Source organism: Taudactylus pleione, unplaced genomic scaffold (assembly GCF_031769625.1).
Source record: "Taudactylus pleione unplaced genomic scaffold, aTauple2 ptg000216l, whole genome shotgun sequence".
In the NCBI taxonomy this organism is placed as follows: Eukaryota; Metazoa; Chordata; class Amphibia; order Anura; family Myobatrachidae; genus Taudactylus; species Taudactylus pleione.
Window position 1 is genome coordinate 3,022,765 of NW_028284618.1, and position 17,705 is coordinate 3,040,469.

At 42.9% G+C, this 17,705-nt stretch overlaps 1 protein-coding gene across 2 annotated transcripts in view; it reads right to left on the reverse strand.

Annotated features, from left to right (window-relative positions):
* SLC39A12 (solute carrier family 39 member 12) overlaps positions 1-17,705 on the reverse strand; it is a 90,521-nt gene that overhangs the window by 31,960 nt on the left and 40,856 nt on the right. The window lies entirely within an intron of this gene.

Below are 17,705 nucleotides of genomic sequence, written 5' to 3' on the forward strand. Positions count from 1 at the left end.
TAAGTGTTTTTCTGCAAAGTAAATGCTCTATATAAATTTGGGGTGCATACAATGCCTTTAAGTAGATATTTGTGTAATTTAAGTAACTTTAAAAAAAAGATGTTAAAAAAACACATGTAACTCCCACCTGCAAGCTTAAAAAACACCCTTTTTCACTTATTTTAGTCAAAATAATGTTAATAAATAGAGCCTAAAGTATTAGTTGTAAACAGTGTGCCAATAAAAGTTTTACAGAAAAAGTAACTTTATTTTAAATTCCGTGTTTTAGTTAATATTATTAATATTTTGCACACCTCTGTATGTGTATGTATATACACACACACACACCTATATATATATATATATATATATATATATACACACATATATATATATACATATAATTAATTACATCTAAATATATATATATATATATATATATATATATACAATACATTTAATACATATACAGTATGTGTGCAGCATAATAAATTATAAAGACAGTGTTGCAAGTATATGAGCAGGGTAATGGAGTGACAGGTTGGTCTCAGACAACGTTCCGGTAGGTTTCCTATTGCTGTTGTCTCCATTGCTGCACTGGTCAATCATTCGCTCCATATTGTTTTCTTACTAATCTACAAAAATAAAAAAAAATGGATCTCAGACTGCACACTCTGGACATATATATATACCCAGAGGTTTCCGTATTAGGAATTGTCCAACAATCGGTCAGAATGATCCAGCATTTTGTAAGAAATGGATTGCCATTTTAAATAAATGCTCGTATGATTTATTATTATTGGTGATTGAACAGTCCAAAAAGGAGTTAGCAACGATTGTCGAGAAAATCGATAGTTTTGAATCTATACATCTGTCCACGCTAAAAGCTGACAAAGAGTTAGACTGGATGGAAAAATTGTCCAACCAAGTGAATGTTTATAAAAGAGACTTGATTAAATTTAAAAAGGAAAAACTGCGGAAAGTCGAATTGGATTACGAGAGACATCAGGTTTATCGATGGCTGTCAGGAGGGCAGCAGGAATATGAACGAAGGGTACCATTTTTTAGGAGACGGAGACCCCCTTATCCAGCAGTGGACAGTGAATCATCCCAGGAATTATATAGTACCGCTAGCGATACAGACAGACCTAAGGGAGGTGCTAGACGACAACCCTCTGGCCCTTTAGGGGTTACCACCCGCACCAGATTGCCTGTCGCTCCAAACGTCATACCAGACGAGGTGGCCAAAACTCTCGGGGGCAAACGTGGCAACAAACCCCCGCTACCACGGAGGAAATAATTTTTAATCTGTCCTCCCATATATTAACAAAAAGAAGGGATTATCTTTCATTCCTTCAAATCAGCTAAAGGAGGTAGACTGGCAGATTGAAAAATACCAACTACAACGAAAGTTAAAACTGAGGGAATTTTTCTTCAAAAACCCCAGTAAACAGGAACTAGTGCCCCCCTCTATAATTATTCCGGATAAAGTTAAAAAGTTGAAAGAGAGATCACAGTTTACCCAGTCTCCTATAATCCTTCGATTAAAACGTTTATACGCTCCTTGGACTATGAGGTGGCCCTGCAATTGAATAAACATAAGGACTCGCATCCCAATCTTACTAAATTGGAAAGAGAGGCGTTGAAATCGCTCTCTAAGAATTCAAACCTAACAATTCGCCCCGCAGACAAGGGGGGAGCAATTGTGTTGCAGGATACTCCTGAATATGTTATGGAAATTAACAGGCAACTCAATGACTGTAAAGTTTATCATAAACTTAGTAGTGATCCTACCTTACAGTTTAAACAAGAACTGACTGAGATCCTTTTGTCTGCCAAGGATCGTACTGTCATCGATGAGGAACTCTTTGAAATTCTTATTCCACATTTCCCAATTACACCGGTGATATATACCCTTCCTAAAATGCACAAGGGCATTTTACCCCCTCCAGGCCGACCGATTATTTCGGCCAGGGGTTCATTATTTCAGCCAACGTCTATATTTTTGGACTCAGTACTACAACCGCTGGTACAAAACCATGCTCATTTCTTGTTAGATAGCACCTCCTTACTCAATAAGTTAAAGCCTTTTGAGGTTCTCACTGAGAATCTATGGTTTATTACGGCTGATGTATCTAGCCTTTACACTATCATACCCCACCGTGAAGGTCTTGATGCTGTGAAACAGATACTAAGTAATAGTGATCTGTTCACTTTGAATCAAATTGAGGTGTATCTCTCCTTGTTTGAAATTATTCTAACAAAAAATTTCTTTATGTTTGACAATATATTTTATCAACAAGTCACAGGCTGTGCTATGGGGTCCTCAGTGGCTCCGGCATATGCCAATTGCTATATGTTTGGAATAGAGGAGGAATTGTTTTTTAAGAACAAGGACATCTGTGATGAAATCGTTTTTTATACGAGGTTCATCGATGATCTCCTCATTTTTTGGAGAGGTACTAAAGAGAAATTCATTAAATTGATTGAGACTCACAATGTGACTGAATGTCCTGTAAAACTTACATACAAAATGAGCCAAGATTGCATAGATTTTCTTGACATCAGATTAATAAGAGATAACAACAGACTAATTACTACATTGTTCTCCAAACCTACGGACCGTAACACATTGTTACAATATCAAAGCTGCCATCCTTTCAAACTCAAGGCAGGTCTCCCATACTCACAAATGTTACATGTAGTTAGAACGAATAGCGATACAGTGAGGGCTTCTCAACAACTAGATGAAATGATATTAAAATTTGCCCAGAGAGGTTATAATAAACATCAATTGTTAACCACTAAAAACCGGGTTCTAGCTTTGAATAGAGACCAACTGTTATGTACACAGCATGAGAAGGATGTTAAGAACAGATTCCCATGGGTAACTCGTTTTAATGTACATTCTACAATGATTAATAGAACATCAAAAAAACTCTGGCCAATAGTGGCAACAGATCCAGACCTTGATTTGAACAGGGCTAATCTTATGCCATGTTACTCCAGGGGAAAAAATCTTAGAGATCTATTGGTGAAAACAAATTACAGTTCTAAAGATGTTTCAGGCCCTCTCCATTTCCTTAGTATTAAACAACATGGGTGTTTTAGATGCTCATGTACTACCTGCAAATTCTTGATTCAGGGTAACATATTTTACCATCCGCACACGGGCAAAAAATTTTTCAGAAAGCATCACCTCACATGCAACAGCATGTTTGTGATATATCAAATAATTTGTCCTTGTGGGCTCTCCTATATTGGGAAGACACAGCGAAAATTTAAAGAAAGGATGGCGGGCCATAGGTCTGCCATCAAAGCAGCTATTACCCATGGTACAAGTGATCAACCCGTGGCGAGACATGTTCAGGAATCTAAGCATACCTTAGCGTCATTAAGATATCGTATGATTGACCATGTCTCACCTCTAATGCGGGGTGGGGATCGCGGGAAATTACTATTAAGGAAAGAGGCAGAATGGATTCTTAGACTTGATGTATTATACCCTAAAGGTTTAAATGATAATATCTCCTTTGTTGGCTTTAGCTAAACTCTAAAGCACTGCTACCATTATGTGTTAGACTAAAGTTCCCTTTGGCTAAAATATCCATGATGATAGAATATTGGTGTATGTATGTATTTTGTTCTCATTTGTCTGTTTTTATATAGGATTATTCAGTTAGATAATTGCTGATTTGTGTAGTATGGCGATGTGCTTTGAGGGTGTACCAATGTAAGTAACATTGGTTTGTAATAGATATTGACTCAGCATGATTGCATTTTTATGTATTACCCTATGAGCTTGATGTCTAAGCAATTATGTCCTGTGTGTTGAGATTTGTTCCGCTTTGTAATACATCTCTCTTTTTTACAATAATAATAATAATAACAACGATATACCCGGGTGATTGGGTTGTGTGAGCAGTCTATTTTGGTACTGCTGGCGGCTAACTTTTATGTACTGTTGTATTTATACAATATAACTATGTAGCCTGGTCATACGTAAGTGGTGTTGTGATTAAACAACTTGTTATTTTGTTGCTTAGCAACGATTGGTGCGGGTGTCACGTGGTGTGCGCCGAGAGTGGTGACGTCATCGTCAGCGCCGATGATTCAGCGGGAACGAGGAAGCTGATCATGCGGCGCGGATTGGACACTTGGTGATTGGTGATAGGCTATTTAAGGTATGTTGTTTGTATGTTTTGTACTTTTCTGAAGACAGTTACATAAAAGAACTGAAACGTTACCATTTGGCTCACCTTCGTGTTTCCTCATATGGGTCCGTGAGTGTCGCACCTCCTGGTCTGTATATATATATATATATATATATATATAATTGTTGGAGGTGCTACCTGTGGAGACCATTGATATATACACAAAGAAGAAATACAGGTGCACAACTCCAAATTAACTGATTATATATAAATAAATACATTTTGCAGTACAGGTTTGTGGCATAATCTTGGCCAAGTTTATGGGCCTGCCCACCATATCCGGGTAACCTCTTGTCGGGCAGGTCCCTAACATATTAAGGCTCAAATCCAGAGCGCAGGACACCCCCAAACTAGCCCAGCTAAACCACCCCAAGGCACCGCTCTATTAAGAAAAGTGAAGTGTTAAGAGCAGCCGTTGGCCGCATATAAAGAATAAAAATAAAAAAGTGAAATACGGCTGCTCTTAACACTTCACTTTTCTTATTAGAGCGATGCCTTGGGGTGGTTTAGCTGGGCTAGTTTGGGGTGTCCTGCGCTCTGGATTTGAGCCTTAGTATGTTAGGGACCTGCCCGACAAGAGGTTACCCGGATATGGTGGGCAGGCCCATAACCTTGGCCAAGATTATGCCAAAAACCTCTACTGTATTTACTGCAAAATGTATTTATTTATATATAATCAGTTAATTTGGAGTTGTGCACCTGTAATCTACAAAAATGTAAGATCTTTCTTTTCCATCATTAACCCTACCAATGATATTAGGCAACCGCGAAATGTACAGATAAACCTTGAACATTCCAATGTGGTCATTATATTAGTAGCAGTATAATTAGACTTGTTTTCTCTGTGTACTATAATACATGTTCAATTTTAGGGCTTGGATAGGAAATGTCTCATTTGTTTCATGGTATCCAAACGGGGTCCACGGGTTGCAGGTCTCACGTGAAGGCTACAGTAGTGGGTTGCTTTAACATAAAACCTACTGTAAGTTTGAATTTCCTGTCTGCATTATGAAAACTGATGCCAATATGTCAACCTTGTATAACCCGCCCTCCTCCCATCCCTTTATAAATCGGTAAAGTATTTTACCTTTACTTTTATATTAAATTTGTGGAATTAATTATGAATGAACTCACAGGGGTATATTTACTAAAGTGTAAGCTTATAAAAGTGGAAATGTTGCCCATAGCAACCAATCAGATTCTAGCTATTATGTTCTAGAATGTACTAGATAAATGATTGGTTGCTATGGGCAACATCTCCACTTTTATAAACCTGCACTTTAGTAAATAAACCCTACAATGTATACTGGTATTTATTTCCTGAGAACACAGGGCCATCATTAACACCTGTAATACCACTTCCTATAGACGTCTCAGCACCAGTCTCATATGCCCGAGTACTGAAAATAAAATGCTCCATACAACAGTAGGACCAGACCAATAGGCCTATTCTCCCTTCCGCTGCATGCCAGCCATCGATAACATTCCACAGAAGAAGACAGTTATCATGTTTCCTATAAATAGAAGCTGCACATCAAAAGCACAAATTCTTACTCTTGATACATAAACAATTCCAGGTTACTGTGATGTTGGGCAGACTGAGTGCAGTTGTTTATGCTGAACACAGTTCTTCAAGTTGAGTCAGAACAGATACAATGAAAAGCTTTACAGACCGAGAACAGTAGACAAAAACACATTTAAATCAACTGGCATTTAACCGTGTTACTTGGACGATGCCAAATAGTTTTCCCATCTCATTTCATTGCCATGTTAAAGTAACAATATCATATTTTATGTAGACACCCAGATTCTGGGATGGTCTCCCGTACTGCAAGAGTGAAGACCTGCCTTCCGGATCCCACTCACTTCTACAGTGAAGTATGCAGCTCGGGGGCCTGATGACATGATTTGCAGTAAGAATGTTACCTCGGCTGCACTGCTCAATGGCAGAGTCACAACATTGAGCAGTAGTGGTGCAGGTCCGCAATGTCACAGTTCACAGCACCAAGCCCCCTGCATCTCCCACCCAAATTGCCGGCAAATATGATTTTATGTTCTTTGGGGCATATGTATCAAAGCTGAGATAAAATTGTGAAATATATATCACCAACCAATCAGCTCCAAACTATCATTTCCTAAACACAGCCTGCAAAATGTAAGTTACAAGTTGATTGGTTGGTGATATATATATTTCACAATTTTATCTCACATCAAGCTTTGATACATATACCCCTTTGTCTCTAAACATAGACAACTATATGTAATCAATATTATAAAATCTAGGAAAGGTTGCCCGGTCATTGTCCGTGGATTAATAGTTTGGCAGTCATTAGTGGATCTGGTCCTACAGAAGAAGATGAGAGAGAAGCAGCTGTGAATATCTTATGGCATAGTCCAGCTGGTGAGAAAGGGGTTTAGAATATGGGCACTGACAAATGGTGACAGATTTTCACTTATTACATAAGGCATGCTGTTTAGGGAGGTGGATATATTATATGTAAATTTCTACATAAAAAAGTGTTTGAGAAATATAATGTAATGTGTGTTTATCTGACATAACTGTGTGTAGTTACGTGGTGTTTAGGGATTTGTATAAAGAGGTCTTTGGTAAAATGCGTAGGGCATTAATGTAGACAGCAGGAAGTTATAGTGTATTGCGTGGGGCTAGTAGTTTGTGTAATGGTAACATTCCTCCCCCCCCCCTCGCATCCACTCTCTTGTACTGATTCCCCCGCCAAACACAAGAGGGGGCAGAGCTTGGTTTAGCACCTTTGATGGGATGGGGCTTAGCGCTGTATCAGATAAAATCACAGTTTGGCAAGGTATACAACAAATGACGTTGGCTTGGTGTGATACCCCGCACTGTGTGCAACGTCTCAGCAAACCTACAATGGTGAGAGTACAGCTTGTAAGTTTGTTACTTTGAGCATTGTAGAAGTGGGTGGAGAGAGTAGAATACAGAGGAAGTGAGAGTATAGTAGAGTCGGAGTGTGTAAACTGAACCTTACCTGATTAAGTCATTGATTGTCATATAAAGGCATATATATTTATTGCCATGTTAATTCCTTTATATGTTACAGCACTGAGGGCATTGTGTTGTATAATAATGAAGCAAATATAATAATAACCATCTAATAACTATAATTAAGTTATTATCAAACCACTTGCAAAGGTTAACCAATAAATATTAGTAATTTACTACTATGAATTTATGAAATTCATATATAGTTAATGTATAATTAAGAATGCACACATAAGTAGTTTAAGATATTTAGTATTTTTTGCTAACATGCTAAATAACTTTGATAACAGTCACCAAAATGTAACATATATACAAGGGCCAGGGGCGTAGGGAGGGCGGTTCCAGTGGAGCGCAAACTCCAGGCGCCGAAGGTGTCCGGAGGCGGAGCCCGCTGTGTACCCCGCAGCTTTCTAAGCTGACAGCCTGCCGGGCAGAGACGGATTGGGCCGGGGGGCAGAGTGCCATGTGCCCCCCATTCCACGTGGGCTGCCGGCAGTCTGTGTCTTTGTGACACAGCTGCACCCGCACGCGTAGCGCTAACCAGACGGAGTTCGGTCAGCACTACACAGTGACTGACAAACACACAGCCGCCGGCACCGGCAGCTGTGTGTTTGTTTTAATTAGCAGCCAATGAGAGCCTATCAGACTCTCATTGACTGCTGCTGCGCCCACTGCTGGAGCCGCTTCATCTTCCGGCTCCTGCAGTGGGCAATGGGAGAGACGTCATGATGTCTTTCCCAGAATGCAGAGCAGGCTGGCCCAGGAGGACGGACAGATGAGCGGGTGGATGCGACGGGAGCAGGGATTCAGGTAAGCATTTTTTATTTATTTATTTATTTTTATTACGTGTGTCTACTGGGGGGGGGCACTACTGGTGGCTCTACAAGGGGGAGACCACTACTGGGGCCCTACAAGGGGGGGACCACTACTGGGGACTTCTACTGGGGGCACTTCAAGGGGGGGACTACAACTGGGAGGACTACTACTGGGGGAACTACAAGGGGGGGGACTACTACTGGGGGCACTTCAAGGGGGGACTACTACTAGGTGTAATACGAGGGGGGACTACTACAAGGGGGCACTACAAGGGGAGGGGACTACTACTAAGGGGACTACAAAGGGAGGGGACTACTACTAGGGGCACTGCATAGGGGGGAGGGGACTACCACTGGGGGCACTGCATCGGGGGACCACTACTGGGGGCTCTATATAAAGGGCAATACTGGGGGTACTGCATAGGGGGGGACTACAACTGGGGCCACTATTTAAAGGGCACTGCATAAGGGTTACCACTATTGGGGGCACTGTATGGGGGGGCTACTACTGGGGGCACTGCATGGGGGCACTATATAAGGGACTTAGTATTGGGGGCACTGCACAGGGGGGACCACTTCTGGGGGCACTGCATAGGGGGATCACTACTGGGGGCACTACTGGAGGCCTGCATAAGGGGGTCCTCTCCTGGGGCACAGGGAGCACTGCATATGGGCACCACTACAGGGGGCTGCCCCTAATCTTTATTTTCACTTTACATTAATCCCATATGGACCTGCCTCCTCCCTGCAACACTTGAGGGAGGGAGGTGCCGTAGTACGCACATGCTCCGGGCACCCAGGCTACACGCTACTCCTCTGACAAGGGCCCACCAGGGAATGCAGTGGTAGCGGCCCAAGTTTAAAGGGTGTGGCCAGCCACCACACAGGGACTTGGTCAACCATTAGAGAGGACATACAAAGAATAGGGCTCCTTTATAAAGCCACGTTCATCCATGATCATGCTCCACTAAAGTTAGTCACCCCTGTACAGGGGCGCAGAGAGGGGAGGAGCGGGTACTAATTATCCAGGCCTGGACCTCCTGATGGAGGGGCCCGGCACCGCCCCCCCCTCCCTCATACCTCACATCAGCCCAGCACACGCCGCTGTGTGCTGTGCTGCAGTGAGAGACTGCTCACGGTTGCTGAGCAGCAGCCACAGCAGTCTCCTATGCCTGTGGGGGGGGAGTGATCACACTGATCGGAAACCCCCTGGCTTTACGCCTTGCAGAGGGTCTCACAGCGCCCCCTCCCCAGTGGGACTGCACTACACGCCTCTACGTGTAAGGGGGCGTGGCCAAACCTCCTGTGAATAGGCCACCCCCCTTCCCCCGGCCAGCTCTCAGCACCCCTGCCTGTCTACCTGTGGGCCAGTCCAACCCTCCTACAACCGTTTGGTGCAATGTCTGTTGTTACTCTGGGGTTGGGGGTGATTTAATTATGTGCAATTACGATAGGTTGAGCCTCCTAGGTTGAACGCGAAAATCAGCATCTGAGACATATCCCACAAAGCCTCCATATGCCATTCCGGCTGCACTTACTGTTAATTAAATCGGCCCCTAGGTGTGGGGTAATTTCCCTGCAAAATGTATCTTATTGTATAGCATGTCTTACATGCTTTTTCTGTTGTATAGGTGTGGTGATGTATTCCAACAAGTATAGAGGGGAGTTGACCACTTAAACCTATTCATGATTGCCACAGTCTTGCAAAACAAAGACTCCATCCTATCATAATGATGCCATCCACAGCATAAGGCCTCCATACATCTACAACTCATTGGGGCAATTCCCTCTTCTGCCAACAGCAGGGTCAGGGATTCGGGAATATTTATCTTATTGAAAGATATCGACTCTCCGATCCCGACCTGAAAATGTTTGGAATCGTCAAATCTGTGCTTTTTAACATTGATAATTTCCATGATTCCGCGATGGATCACTGATCATCGATGGCTGAGGTCGGATCAGCGTTTCCGAGCGGCAGAACATATTGGGGGATCGGGGAAATTCTTTACAGATGTATGGGCCCCTATATTCTCCATGAATTATACCAGATTTATTTAGCAAACTTAGGGGCTGATTTAGAGGTGGACACAGTGGCAATATGCCCGCAGTTGGCTGATGTTTTGTATACTGCATAAGCGCCGTGGTCGCAATGCACTTGGATTCCAATTGTCTGCATACAGAGACACAGTTCAGATTTGGATGTCGGGTCTGGGAATTATAGTGGGCGCTCCTGGGAGGTATCAGGGGGTGGCACAGCTGTCTCGGGCATGTCACTGAAAACGATTTTGTAAAGCGATGCAGCAACGCTGACATAGGAGGCCATACACAGATGGAGAAACTGCACCTGCCATAGGACTGGTGCAGGTTTCGATGGTGCAACTGATGCTGCGCCAATGGCGCATCTAAACACGGAAATGCACGCTGTAAGTGGGCATCTCAATCCTCCCACAATCAGACACGGCATTAGTATAAATACGCAGACACGGCTGCGACAAAAGGAGCAGCCGCAGGCTGATCTGCGTGCACCTCAAAATTAGCCCCCAGCACACACAGTAAATGTCAATAATGCAGAATTACACAGATATAACCCGTAACTAGTTTGCAACAACTCATAACCATTGAGCACGGTGCAGCTAATGAATATAGTGGGGGTGATACTGAGCGCACAATGTTTTACCTCTGCGCATACACCCCAGACGCATGCACCCCAATGTTTACAGCCCGGGGTACGCAGATCAAAACTGCATAATGGTAACTGGGGAAGGGCTACAAGTCATGGGCGTATCAATTACACCAGCGGCCATGGTGAGTCTGACATTTTGCGCGTGCCACAGGTAGGCGCAATGTCCGATGGCCAGTCGATGGTCTGCAGAAAGTCAATCTTTGTACGCACATGGTTGGAATAGCGTTGCAGCCAGTGAGCATCTCAATAGGACACATATCGACAATGGCATTACCATAAATACGCTACTGCAACTGCATCCGACTCTGAATGACCCCCAGTATCTCTTCCATGATAACATGCAGTCTTACTCTTAATACCAATTGTTGTTTAGTAGAATAGAGGTTTTTAGTTGCTGGCAGATAAGGTTGAATTAAAGTTGTAAAAATAATAACACTTTTCTGTGATAGAACTAGTGTAACAGAGTTTATTCAAGTAACTGCTCTATTTTTTCCATTTTGTTTACATGTAACATTTTGCTACTTTGCATTTATATTAATATAAGTAAATGTTCAAATTAATAATTTATTATCTCGGAGGAACTGTTAGTTCAAGTCCATTGAGTTCCTACAACAGAAGTTAGGGGGTAAATTTACTAAAGGTCGATTTGACATTTTGAGTGATTTGAGGTGCGATTTTCATTCGATATGTATTCGATTTTGTATTTGGGTACTTACTAAAGGTCAAATTGAATATAAAATCGAATGTAAAATCGAATTTTAGTCAAATCAACCTCAAATCGAACATCGGGAAAACATTGGTACTTTTACATAGACCAACACACAAAACCCTTATTTACTATCATTAGATTTGAAATCGAACTCAAAATCGGACTTCAAATCCCCAAATGAATAGACCTGCTTCATGCTTGCGATTTGAGCATGAGCAGGTCTAATTAACACAGATACATGCAGACATCAGTGAGATGCCTGCATGTATCTGACTGTAAAAAGTAAATAAAGTTAAATGTTAAAAAAAAAATGACGTGAGGTCCTCCCCCAAAACACAACCAGCCGCGGACTTTTCAAACCCAGTCTTGGTTGACTAAGTACAGGGAAAAAATTGCGTAGGGTCTCTTTGTACTTAATACAACCAGCACTGGGCTCTGGGAACCAGTCCTGTTTCTGGAATTACAGGGAAAAAATTGCGTAGGGTCTCCCTGTAATTCACAGTACCAGCCCTGGACCCTTTCTAACGGGGGACTGATGCCACAGCCAGGGGAGCCCTACCACCAGGCCCCCCAGCCGCAGCATCAGCCCTGCCCGCTAGTCAGCCCAGGCCAGGGAACCCTGGGGAGTTGGAGACCCCTCCAATATAGGGATCTCCCTCTCCGGGGCATCCTTAGCCTAGGCTGATAGCCCGGGGCTATCCCCGCCACCCCTGGGCGGTGGGTGTCGGGTTGATTGTGTCAATGTAGTATAAAAATAGAAGAAAAAAACATTGGCCCTCATTCAGAGCCACTCGCAAACAGCAGTACGCTCGTTGCGTTCCGATGTTGAATAACCGCACATGCGTCGGTGTAACAGTGCGCATGTGCGTACGGCAGATTGCGAGCTTTTTTGGTCTCGTTCGCCAAATAGCGTACAGGAAGTGACATGTCAAATGTGATTGACAGAACAGGGCGTTTTTGGGTGTTGACGGGGGTGGAGATGGAAAAACGCAGGCGTGGCGAGGCGTTTTTGGGGCGTACATACATTAGCAAATGCGAGCGTAAAATGTGTTTGGACCGACTCATATGTCACTGGATGATCCTCTTTCCCTTCAAAATGCTCGCACAGCTTAGGGTCTGGATTACTCGACCACATTGGCGATGGCCTTCTCCTCCGTCCCGGGACTCCACGATGTTGTTGCGATTAATCGCGGGAGGGCTGAAAAGCAATTAGTGTTGGATTGAAAACCGGCTTGGTATGTGTTTTCAAATCAGTTTTTTGGGATAGCACAAAACCGTACGCAGGTGGAAATCAGAGCTGCTAATGTCAGGATGACACAATCAATTTGCGTACATTTGTGGGGGTTTATTTTGCCCTCAATTTGGTGGTTAGGGCCTATTGTAACAATAATGTCATCATGTTTTAATTTCGCACCATTTTATTTTTGCCTCTTGAATTTGCCTCGTTATATGATTTTTCAAACGTTCCTTAAAGAGCCCATTTTTTTTTTTTTTTTTCCAGTTTTTGCCTTTTGGTGCAGGATTAAATTTAACCCATTTGTACAATAATTTCACAATCCAATGTCAGATTTTTTGTTTCAATTTATTGCTCAAACAAAATAAAAAAAATAAAAAAATTTGGGAACATCTTTTTTTGCCAAAGATATGTCCCAAAATCAAACAAATTGGCCCAACATAACTGTTGACATAAACATACAAAAAAAATTTAAAAACATTTCACAAGAAAGGAGAGGGAAGTTTTGACCAGAAAGGAATATGAGCCAAGCACAGAAGGATTGTGGGAAAAGTCACCATTGCTGTCATCGTTTTTTCACCCGTTTGGATGGGGGAGGGAGGGCGCCAGACCGGGTCCGGGATGTCATCGGGCTGGCCTGTCCAGAGGCAGATGTTGTGGCCTCTGGACTAGGCACAGGGCTAGGCACATTTGGAGGATTGGCTGATGTTGTGCCAGAGGTGGAGGATCCTGATGTTCCGGCAGGAAGGGAGGTCGGCTCCACCATGTGCTGGCGAATGAGCTGCTCCAGGGCATTGGCGATACGGATGTTGGCCCTGGTATTTTCCGCCAGGGCCTGACCAATGGTCACGTTGGCCGCAGCATTTTGCTCCAGGGCCTCAGCCACCCGTAGCAGACTGGCGTCCATCCTCTGCAGAATCTCCGTATGGAAATCCGATTTGAAATTGAGTTCTGTGAGGAGGGCCACTGCCTGCGAGGGGGATTGCCCAGGACTGGCTTCTGCAGGGTCCTCAGCCGGATGTACTGGTTCCTCCCCTGCCGAGCCAGCAGAAATTCGGCGGCCAAGGCTCCCCTCTGGAGCAGACTCATCCGCCTGTGTCTCTGTTAGGAAAAAAGAGAAAAGCCTCACATTAGAATCTACATATTGGCACAATAACATTTCAGAGTTGATGACATCAAAAGATTTACCTGGGACAACATGAGGAGCCGCAAAGTCTGGCATGTCCGTATCCATGTTGGACACGCCAAACACCTCCACAGGCTGCACACACCCCTGTGCCAGCTCTTCTAAATCGGTCAACTCCAATGACACAGGGGTGGGACCCCCACCTGTCCCCCTTGCATGCCTAGCCCTGTCCGCGAATTTTTGCTTTAGGCGATATTTGAAGTCGCCCCATCTGTGGGAAAAAATGTAAGCCATTATCCTTTTGTTTAAAATGGTGTTTGTTTTTAGGGGGGGCAAGTGTTTACTTACCGCCGTTTGACATCCCGGGCTAGACGGACATAATCACCCACCCTATTGACAGCAACGGCTACCTCTTCCCACATTCTCCCCTTCTGGCTTAGACTCATATTCCTGTCTGCCTGTGGCAGGATGTCCACACACTTCTGTATCAAAACCTCCATCTCCTTTCTTGAGAAATGTGGCTGCCTTTTTTTTTTGGCAGCTTTGGCCGGAATACTGGGCCCAGCAGCCTCTTCCATGTCATCCTCCTCACCTATTTGTGTAAATATTCAGATTTCACAAAATCACAACTTGCCCAATCTTATGTTTCAAATTAATCATTGATACAAAATGCATGAAAGACTTACTGCCTGACTCTTGGGCATTGTTTCCCTGGTCTGTCGCCATGTCTGAGGTCCAATCAAGAAATACCCCAGAATTTTAATGTGTTTTCGTGACGTATTTATACATGCGTCCTTATTTTGCGGCCGCATCATTGATTGTGCGTTCCTATGATCCCTCCTTAATTTGTGCGGGAAACGAAACACTATTTATGGCTTGGTGTGTCTCGAGTCGAGGTGGCGTTTTTGGATTGCTGGAGGTTACCTTGGCTGGAGTTTATTGTTTGCGTATAAAGGAGTTGGCGGTTGGAGATTATTTTGTTTGGTAGATTTGCGTTTTTATTTTCCGTTCTCTTTTTTGTTTTTTATTTTTTTTTCCTCGTTTCTTGATTTGGTAAGTTTTGTGAAGTCTAACTTTTGATCAATTGTTGTTTCATTGTGTTTCTTCATTTTTGTTAATTTTGGATCCATAATTTCATATATTTTAGCTTTTGATTAATTTCGGACCCAAAGACCTTTTGATTTGGACTCTTATATATTTGCTCTTGGTAAGTCCATTTTTTATCTTGTATTTGTGAACTAATTAGCGCATTTTTCACAGTTTGTATAGTGACTTGTATTTGCGAACTAATTAGCGCATTTTTACTACTTACTATTGTGACTTATATTTGCGAACTAATTAGCGCATTTTTACTACTTACTATTGTGACTTGTATTTGCGAACTAATTAGCGCATTTTTACTACTTACTATTGTGACTTGTATTTGCGAACTAATTAGCGCATTTTTACTACTTACTATTGTGACTTGTATTTGCGAACTAATTAGCGCATTTTTAAATGCTTATTAATCATTTTAATTTTTTTGAGGTTGCCCTTTCGCTTTTTGGGCAAACATTTCAACCCATTTTGATGTACTGTGTGCAATGTCGTTTTGCTCTTTTGCCAAATGTGTGTTTCGCATATTTTAAGTTTGGTCTAGCACAAAATTTAGAAACAAAAATGCACAGAGTGAAATTTTTCAAATAATTTTTGTGATTAATTTCAGTTTGGACGGATCATGACAATACCCCGGCATGTAAGCAGCAATGGATGGTATCATCAAGCTAAGTTGTTTTGAATTTTCTTTTGGGGTGGGTCCAAAGCCTTACATTACAATCTTGCCATTTCAGGTTGATCTAGGGCGGATTGTTCTGGCCATGCTCCCGGAAGCCGACCAACCTCAATCTCGTCCCAGGCGTAGGCATCGTAGGCGTGCAAGGCCCCAGATATTTCGAACACGTGTCACCCTTTTTGGAATGCCCGATGATGAGGTTTTAAGACGCTACCGTCTTCCTCCCAAAATCATCATAGACACTCTCTCATTAATAGAGAGTGATCTTGAGCGGCAAATTGACAGTCCTACAGCAATACCACCACTTACGCAATTTATGGCGGTGTTACATTTCTGTGCCTCAGGATCGTTTCAAACAACGGTGGGAATAGTGGCAGGCATCTCACAATCCTCCTTTTCCCGGATCCTGAGGGCAGTGATGGAGGCACTTTTCAAGCACCTCCATCATTTTATTCAAATGCCTTTGGATATGGGTGCCCTTAGTGTGGCCAAGGCCAATTTTTACCAAATAGCTGGCTTCCCACACATCATAGGGGTTGTGGATGGTACTCACATACCACTTCAGCCTCCAGCACAGCTGGAGGCCATATTTCGAAACAGGAAACACTATCACTCCCTGAATGTAATGGTGGTATGTGATGCCTCCCTCCAGATCCTGTCCCTGAATGCAAAATTACCAGGAAGTGCACATGACTCCTTCGTCATCCGGCAATCAGGGATATGGCACAAATTAAACAACCTACAAGCTGGTGATGCGTGGCTTCTGGGTAAGTGTAGACCTTTAGTACATAACAATGATAAGCTTGATACACAGTGATCCTGATGTTGTCTATTCTTTTTCACAGGAGACAGTGGATACCCTTGCATGCCCTGGCTGCTCACTCCTTACTTGGCTCCCACACCAGGTCCACAAAGTGAGTTTAATACCGCACTTACAGCCACCAAGCAAGTGGTGGAGCGCTGTATCGGCCTTTTAAAAGGCCGATTCAGATGCCTCCACCGCTCTGGTGGCGAGCTCATGTATTTGCCGGATATGGTTTCGAAAATTGTGGTCCTGTGTGGGATCTTTCACAACATCGCCATAAGGAGTGGTGTTCCAATGCAGCCAGAGGATGCCTTACCTGAGGATGGCCCCCCCGAGGTTGGTCGGAGGTCAGTATGTGGGGGGCCATACGCGATGATGTGGTGGCCTGATATTTTAGGTAATTATTGATCAAACAACAGTGTGTATACCCAATGTGTTACGGTTTTTTTAACGTTCATCTTTTTTTAAATTAATTCTTGCACCATCTTCTGTTTGTTTGCATAATCTTTGGCACTCCCACGATGACTACTTCCTGCTCCCCTTCAAAAACCTTTCTGTGGAAACTTCGGGAATATATTCTGACACCAATATTGCAACGCCATATTTGTGAAATCATGTGGGCATGGACCTTCGTCAACCAGTTCTTGATTTGTTGTGTGTTTGTTTAGTGTTTTTGGTATGTGGAGTTTTTCTGATTATCACTGTGTGTTTTGTTTGTGAGTGACCACTTTGTATTTTGATTTCTGTTGTGAATAAATATTTGGAGAGTGTAATTTGTTTCCTTTTTGGGCACGTTAGAAGCAAGTGTAAACAACATCCCAAACGTTAATTTTACCTAAGGGGTAACCCAGTAATGAAGCAAGTGGAGCTAAAATGTAATATGTTTTCGGGGTACTAACCAACACAACAAGGAATCGTGTACAATCAGTTGCCTTCGTAAGATTGTCCTAAGCAGTTTGGCCACCAAATAGGAACCTGAAAAATGGTGTAAACTATCATGTTGACCACCACAAAAAAGGAAAATGACATTGGTACTGGGAGGTGTTTCTTGTGCCTGTTTGCATTCAAAATACAACACACAATCTGTAGTGAGTTTCTGGGGCAAACCTTGCTTGAAGAGTCTACTTATGTCAGTGTAAAGAATCTTAGATTTACTCCAAACGCATGAGACAGAGCTTGATTTTAAACAGATTTATTAAGAAACAATTTTTAAAATAAAAAAAAAAAAAATTAATTCCGAAGGAGGACCAACAGATGGTCAAGGCCCTGCATTAGCCCGGTGACCTGCTCCCGCATACGGCCCACACAATTCACAATCTGTTCCCGACGCCTCTGTTCCTCTGTGGG